The sequence below is a fragment of the Fukomys damarensis genome, unplaced genomic scaffold, assembly GCF_012274545.1.
Source record: "Fukomys damarensis isolate Sample0158 unplaced genomic scaffold, DMR_v1.0_HiC HiC_scaffold_6, whole genome shotgun sequence".
NCBI lineage: Eukaryota > Metazoa > Chordata > Mammalia > Rodentia > Bathyergidae > Fukomys > Fukomys damarensis.
The window spans coordinates 32,321,460-32,329,753 of NW_022900918.1; the positions used below are offsets into that span (position 1 = coordinate 32,321,460).

The 8,294-nt window shown below is 46.6% G+C and overlaps 2 long non-coding RNA genes across 2 annotated transcripts; one reads left to right on the plus strand and one right to left on the minus strand.

Moving 5' to 3' along the window:
* Positions 1-442: 442 nt before the first annotated feature.
* LOC104848554 lies at positions 443-3,846 on the plus strand. Its single transcript, XR_776448.2, has 3 exons — positions 443-523; positions 603-949; positions 3,669-3,846. It is a non-coding gene; the product is annotated as an uncharacterized LOC104848554 (long non-coding RNA).
* On the minus strand, positions 1,048-2,346 carry LOC104848553. Its single transcript, XR_776447.2, has 3 exons — positions 2,190-2,346; positions 1,855-2,036; positions 1,048-1,235 (listed from the first exon to the last, which is right to left on the minus strand). It is a non-coding gene; the product is annotated as an uncharacterized LOC104848553 (long non-coding RNA).
* Positions 3,847-8,294: the final 4,448 nt, after the last annotated feature.

Below are 8,294 nucleotides of genomic sequence, written 5' to 3' on the forward strand. Positions count from 1 at the left end.
CCTTCCCACTGGTTCTCACGAAGTGTGCTTTCCTGGGTGGGGCAGGCTGAACCCAGGCCCCTTTCTCTTTGGCTTCCTTCTTTTTCTGATCATTTTCCTTGACAATCCCCTTGGCAAGTATCTCGCCCTTAACGTGCTTGTTTACAACAATGCCAGCAGCATGCTAGGTAACACTGTAGACTCTTCCAGTTTTGCCATGGCAACATTTGTGAGGCATTCCTTTTTGAACAGTACCCATTCCCTTGATGTCTACAATATCACCCTTTTTGTAGATTCACGTGTATGTGAACCAAAGGAACAACCCCATGTTTTCTAAAACATGTTTTCTAGAGAACACCTACCAGGTTCCCCTCCTCTTTCCTTTTGTGTTCATCATTTTTGCAAATTATTGGAGGATGGCAGTTCTAGAGGAAAAGGATGTGACTATTTTTTAACCCAAGTCTGCCTCTGTTTCTCTCCTGGCCTGGCTTTGATATCTTCTCTCCACCCAACTTCCACTCTCCACCTTATCATCTAAAATTAGGTATGGGACAATGTGAAATACAAATCAGTTAGTTAAAATATTAATCAGGAATGATCTCTTTTCTCTCATCATCCCACAGAGCTTCCAGCATCTGTCATTGCTTGGGGAATGCTTGCTGGCAGAATGTACAGTTGTGTCACCCAGTACATCACCCTTGACCATCCTTTTCCTGTCCTGTAGCCAAGGTCAGGTAGGGAAGAGGAACAAAACAAGCACAGGCCTCTTGGGTCAGGTACTTTATCAGCACAGGAATGGCTTTCTGCTGAAGTCTCCAAGGAAGAGCATCAGGAGCAGTGGACACCTCAGGGTCAGGCCCAAGCTTGTGTGGTCAGTTACAGATGGCATCATTGTGGGAGTGGAGTGCTGCTGTACTCACCATGAAAAGAGCTGGCTGCCTAGACACAGCTTCTGTGGCGCAGTGTTGAGGTGAGACACTGGCCTTTGCTACCAGTCCCCTCCTGGTGTGTCACATGCACAGCTTCCAAGACCAGCTCCAGGCTGTGGGGTCTGGGCTGTGTGTCACCCTTTTCCCCTCTTGGTTTCTTCATCTGTGAAGTGGGGCTAACAGTGTTGTCTGCTTCAGGGGTTCAGGGCAGACATGATCAGGCCACATCTGTGGAGAGCTGTGAAGAGGTCCTGCTGCTCAACACAGTTGGCTCTGCCTCTATTTCTCCAGCTCTGAGCTCAGCTAGGAGTGTCAGATGGACCAGGCCTAAAGAAGAGGGCACAATAGCAGGGAGGGGATAAGGATCACACCCTGGAGGAGGCAACAGTCCACCAGCACTTGCATCATGGAAGACAGGCAGGGCCTCCCCAGAAGGGCTGCAGTGGGGACAGGCCTGAGCCCCTGGGTCAATATCACTTCAGCTGTAGGTGTGCAGGCCCTGAAGGTCCAGGTGAGTTGAAGCAACAGTGCTGTGGGCCACAGCAGGGACAAAGGAATGTCATGGTTTCCCAGGATGTTTCTGAAAGTGTGCCCTCTGCACAGTGCAGGGACAAGATAAAGTGACCTTTCCCAAGGGCCTTCCATGTGCCAGGACCTGCACGTTCCTCATGCAGCAGTGCTCTGAGGTGTCTGTGGCTGGGAAGTGCTAATTATCCTCCTCAAGTCATATGGCTGGTATGGGGCTGAGCTAGTGCTGCAGCACACAGACCACTCTGCCTCAAGGCCCTCTGGGAAGTTGAGAAGCTCTCCCTATAACTCCTTAGCCTTGAGAATGTGGGCATATAACTGTGTGTGAAGCCTGTTTTCTTTTACACATACACAGGCCCAGAAGAGATGTGGGCAGTGAATTTCTGACTTGGCGAATGTGGGGGTCTCAGGTTCTCACCCATCTCTAAGTGGAGTTGTCAAGTAGACAGGCAGGTACAGAGCCTGGGGTCTGGAGAAGTGTGTGGCTGGAGACCGAAATTTGGAGGCCATCCTAGACTCTGGAGGTCACCACATGTTCAGCATGTAGATAGGAGAAATCATCAGTCAGCCTGCAGTGATGGACGTTGGCCTATGGCCTGCCTGCAGATGAGATCAATGAAAGCAAATAGAAGAAGCACTGAGCTGAGCTCCAGACTCTCTGGATCCAGATGTGGGGGAGGGAGCAGTGAGGCAGGAGGAAGGCAGGATACAGGGCAAGGCAAAGCCCGGTGGCGGGCAGGCAGCCATGCTTACCTCCTGCATCCTGTGTGACAGCTCTAGCTTGGCAGAACAGCCTACTGGTTAGGACATCTCCATGAAGCTTTGTGTCAGTGGGCAGGAGACCTGAGGCTGCAGGAGTGCTGTCAGGATGCCTCCCAAGAGGCCCTGGACAAGACAGATAAGAGAGTTCTGGTGCTTTCCAGGGGCTGGGCCTTTGCCCACGGTGTCCACTGCTCCTTCCCGCAGTCAGGTCAGAGATCCGGGGACAGGCTGGTTGTTGGCGTGTGAGGAGAGGAGGGACCTGCAGCTGCATCACAGTTGCCTTTTGCCATCATGCTGAGGGAGATGCTTCCTCTCAGACCAGCTGGCTCCAGGCAGAGGCTCCAAGGAAGTGTGTGGTGGTCCAGCAGAACAGCTGCCTGGTGGACACCTCAGGACGATGGGACCAAGTCCTTTTGTCTAGCATATAGCAAACATGACTCTCAAAAGTGAGTGAAAGAAAAAGAAGCTGACTTGCTGGACTCCTCAGAGAGGAAGCCTCTCCTGGCATCAGGGCACAGCAGGCAGGGTCTGTGGCACCTCCCACCAGTGTTTGGGATCCCAGGGGCCCTAGGGTGACACAGGCTTTCCTGACGGGCTTTCTCCTCAGTGTTAACATGACTACTCTTACTGCCTTCAATACGTCTTTCTCTCATATTCCATGTGAGGAGGGAAAGAACAAATCAACACAATTCATGTAAAGATCCAGCTGTTGAGGTAGGAGTTTTAAGTAATACGTTCAGTTCTGGGGATCTCCTGTTGGAATAAAACAGGACAAGGACATTCAGAGCTGTGTAGCTGACTTCATTTTGGAATGGCTCGGTGATGTGAGGCCTTTCTCAAAGCCCACTCTGCCTCCAGGGAAAATACTGAGAAAATGGGAATATTAGAAAGCCTGGAACGAGGTCTCTCCTTAAACTAGGGTCTCCTGCCGTTTGCAAAGTAGAGCCCACCTTGGAGTGGAGGTTGGTGGAAGCGGTGTCTATGAACAAGAACCTCAACACCAGCTGCGATCTCAGGGCTCAAGCAGGCAGCGCAAAGATGACAGCAGAAATGGTCGCTCAGTTTTTATTTTAAGGAAAATGAGCTCCAAGTCTGGAAAAGGTTGAAGAGCTGGTAATTCGGGATGCTTCTACATGGTTGGGGCCAAAAATTCTTTAGTTGAGGCAAACCAAAATGTCAAAAGGGAATTCAAAAGACATGGAGAAAATACTGGAGTGAAGTCAATGGAAATGTTGATGGCTGTTATCTGGAAGGGCCCAAGGGAACATTAGGGGCATTTTTATTCTCACTTTTCAGTATTTTATACATTAAAAAAAAGAAAAACTAGAAGCAAGTATTTTTAGAATTAGAAAAATTTTAAAAGGCTATTACAGAGAGGAAACGCTTACTGGGTTTTTCTAGAACATGAGCTTGCAATCAGGAGGGATTATAGCAATATACTCATCTATTCTTTCTTTTTTTCGGTACCAGGGATCAAACTCAGGACTTTGCACTTGCCAGGCAGGCGCGGCCCCACTGAGCTACATCCTCGTCCCAACTCTTATCTACCCTCAGCTAAACAAGTCTAGGAAGTCTGAAACACCAAAACATGCAGGAAATTTGAGCATACAGCCTGAGAGGACTGTTATAATGTTTGAGATGTACAAACTGAAACAAAAGGATCTCTTCAAATATTGCATAATGCTTTATTTGAAAAGAGTACACTATTTTATAAACTTCAAAGTGCCTCCCACAAAAGTGTCTCACTTTTTCTTCACTGCCAAGATACCCAGAACTAGACTCTGGGTTTAATTCACGTTGTATACTAAAATGTACAGTCATCTCCTTGTTTCTTTCCTTAACTTCTTTTATGCTTGCTTAGGTGATTTTTATTTAGTTTGTCATCACAAGTTCACTTCTAGACCTTTTGGGGACAGGGTGAGGTATAACAATGAAATATTTGAGTGAAAAGCTCCGTGAAGCCATGAGGAACGGGGAATCTCCCCACTTACAGACGTCGAAGAGGTGCGGATGGGATTCTATGCTTGACGCCCTTAAACTAGAACCCAACCATTCAGACGTCTCCAGCAGAGGAGGTTCTGTGACCTGCCATCTGGGATGGTGAAAAGAAGGGCCTACCTACCACTCCTGCTCATCCGCCTGGAGAGGTGGGAAGTCATTCACCAGGCAACATGGCCCATCACTGTTCCTACACTCCTAGGAAGGGCACTGTTAAGAACTGGTCCAACAGGCCCACTATGGCCAATGGTAACAATTATTATTTCCCAATACTGGTTTCAGTGGAAAGGTTAGTTTCTCCAGACTCACTGTCCTCTTTTCTGTGCTGGCTCTGTGACATTCTGTGAGTCCCTCCATGCCTCCTGGTGGAAGCCTCAGCAGACAGCTGACTGCTACGAGGCTTGTTGAGTTCGTTTGCTTGGGCTGCCATAACAAGGTCCCACAGGGGAACGGCTTAAACAGAAATGTACCGCCTCACCCTCCCGTGCGCCAGGAGTCCAAGGCCAGAGCATAGGCTGGGTTGGTTCCTGCTGAAGGCTCTAAGGGAGACATTTGCTCTATTTCTCTCCTTCTGGCTCTTCAATGGCTATCTTCTCTCTGTGTCTTCACATGGTCTGCCCTGTGTGTGTCCATGTCCAAATCTGCTCTTACAGGGACACTAATCCTATTGGATTTGGGCTAGCCTTAGTCTCATGTTAATTGCCCACAGACTTTAAAACACAGCCATATTCTGAATTCAACATATGCGTGTTTGAGGAATATAATTCAGCCCGGAATATGTAGCCCCCCTTTCCTGGAGGACAACAGCTTCTGCAGAGGCCCATATGGTTCAGAGGTCCTAAGCAACCCAGCCTAGCCAGGGGACAGTCACTCATCGTCAGCAGCTGACCAGCCCCCGAGGTCAGACAAGTCTCAATGAGGATCCCAGCCCCCGTTACTGTGGGACCTTCATCCATCTCTCTGGATTTGATTTCTTTATATGAAACCACTTCCTACCTGACAGGATTGTTCTGAGCACAAAGATAACAACGCCTGCAAAGTGCTGGTATGTGGGAGGCACCAATGAGAAGCCATGACTGGTACTTGCAACAGACTGATCAACTTGGGCAAGGAGGGTGCTTTAAGCCTGTCCCACCATGGAGCGGCGGGTCAGTCACTCCAGGAGCAAAGGTTCGTCTGGACTGTCTTTGAGCCTCCTCACTGAGTGATGTGCCAGGGCCCACTGAGCATTGTTTGGAGTTCAGTCCGATGCCTTGTGTCCAGGGATACCACGTCATTGATTCTCAACTTCTCGTAACCTTAGGTCTGGGCACTAATTTCAGTGGTACTACTGCCCCAATTTTTACGTTTGATTTAAATTATTTTAGTATGTTTGTAGTACACAATAATCACATTCATTGTGGGACACTGGTACATGCACATAACACATCTTGGGTCTCTTTCATCCCCTCTTCCACCCCCTCTCCCACCTTCCTCCATCTCTTGGCCCCTTCCCTTTAGTAAAAAAATCTATCTTCCTACTTCCTATTATCTTTTATTTTGCTCTTTATAGTTCGGGTGTCTCATATAAGAGACACTATATGATATTTGAGCTTGTGTGTCTGATTTCACTTAACATTATGGTCTCAAGTGTGTCCATCCAAATGATTCAAGTTTATCCTTCTTTATGGCAGAGTAGTACTCCACTGTGCATAAATGTCCATTTTCTTTATCCACTTATCTATTGGTAGACATATAGGCCACTTCCAAGATTTAGCGATTATGAACCGTGCTGCTCTAGACATGGGTATGCATGCTATCAATGTAGTATGTCTTTGACTCTTTCAGAAAGATACCTACAAGTGGATTAGCTGGGTCAAATGGAATTTCTAGTTTTAGTTTTCTGAGAAATCTCTATATTGATCATACTAGTTTACATTCCGCCCCCCCACTATATGAGTCCCTTCTCCTCCACAGCCTCACCAGCATTTGTTGTCTGATTTTTTTTTTTTTATTTTGAGACAGGGTCTCACTATGTAGTTCAGACTGCTCTGGAACTCACTGTGTAGCCCAGGCTGGTCTCGAACTCACTACAATCCTCCAGCCTCAGCCTCCTGAGTGCTGGGACTACAGGTGTGCACCACTATACCTGGCTTGTTGTCTGAATTCTTGATGATAGCCATTCTCTCTGGAGTAAGGTGAGATCTCAGTGTTGTTTTACTTTGTATTTCTCTAATGGCCATAGATGCTGAATATTTTTTCATGTATTGGCCATTTGTAATTTTTCTGAGACGTGTTCATTTCAGCTGCCTATTTTTGATTGAGTCTTTTATTTTGGGGGGGATCTATTTTTTTGGAGTTCTATGTTCCTCCACCTGGGGAACAATTATGCTGTTCCAATTTCTAAGGCCTAGCAATCCAGCCTCTATTCCTCACCTGTGGGTCCTTTATAAGGCATAGGAAGCTCCTAGGTAAATGCCAGGTACAATCACCAGCACACCTGTAGGTGACACTGCCCCATCTCAACTAGTGGGGCAACATTCCAGACAAATTCTAGCTGACACAGACTTCAAGGAACCATTGTAACCATTGTTCTTGGCTCTTCTAAACAGGAAGGTGTTCTTTCTCAGCCTTGATGATCCCACGGACTGGTCTCCCATGAGATGGGGAGTGATGCAGCTTTCCCACTGACTTGCAGAGGGAGACATCACAGGCTTCTCCTTTTGGTCTTTTGTGTTGGTTCATCTCTGGCCTCTTATAGTAGTGACATTAGATAGTGACATTTAAGATGTTTAATAGTGGTATCTCCTCCAGCCTAGACTCTCCCTTGAATCTGACTTCTATTTTCAACTAAATTCCCAAATATAAAAGCCTCATGGGCGGGGGATTTAGCACAGTGGCACCGCACCTACCTTGCAAACACAAGTTCAATCCCCGGTACTGGAAAAAGCCCCAGAACTCTGTCATACCCAGGAGGAGTGGCTCTGTGGATGCTCCTATGGTTGTCTGCATTTTAGCCCTTCCATTCCTTAAGTGGTTGAGGCTCAAATCTTTTCAGTTTATGATGGATTTACTGGGACGCAACCCCACTATGAGGGACATCTATATGTACTATTAACTATTAACAAGTTGTCTTTTCTTAACCGGTCAGGTGAAAGGCCTTTCCAACCCATCAGGTAGAACAATCACTAAGTTATTCCTCGTAGAAAGTCTCTTTCTCCCACACCAGCACTACACAGGGCGGAGTGACAATGACAATGAGCTGACTCACAGGCTGGGCACACAGAGCGAGGACCAGCCCCTGTGATCTGAATGTCAGGCAGCCCAGGTCAGTGTATGTAACAATGTGGGGCAGAGGGGCAGTCCCAGAGTATTTGTCTAAAAGCAAATAAGGAAGATGAAAAGATGGCAGCCTTGATCCAACTGAGGAGGAGAAGCCAGAGTAATAAGGCATCTACATGTGCTTGGGAATAACTGGTGCAGTCCCGAGCCAGAGCACAGGATGAAGCATTCATCCCAGCCCTGCCGAAGTATAAAAGCCCCAAACCAATTTTTTTTTGGGGGGTACTGGGGATCAAACTTGGGTCCTTGCACTGGCAAGGCAGGTGGTGGAACCAGAACCACTGAGCTAAATCCCTGGACCCCGAGACCTGCCTTTCGAAACCATGTCATGGAAACGTCCACAAAGCAGAGAACTGGTGTGATGCATCCCTCCTCAACTTCAGTAATTACTAACATTTTATCTCTCTTGTTTATCTATTCTCTTTTTCCTCAAGTATTTTAGAGAAAATTTCAGCTACCATGTCATTTCACTTTCACAGAATTTCAATTCTCTTGGGACTGTCAAATAATAAATACCCAGTGTTCATTACCAGAAAATCAGCAATGTTATTTTTAATACAGATGTGGTACAGAATGTTTAATTACAGCAGGGCAGTGATTCCAGTTAAATAAAATTAAAAATTTTTATTTCCCCAAATATAAAATTACTAAATTAATGTCTTAAAAGAAAACACAACATGGTGAAAGCTTTAAATTATATCCCCATTCACCACAGGATTTATGATTTATCAATCACAGATTCCATCATTTTGGCAAAAGGATGAGATCTTTAAGTTT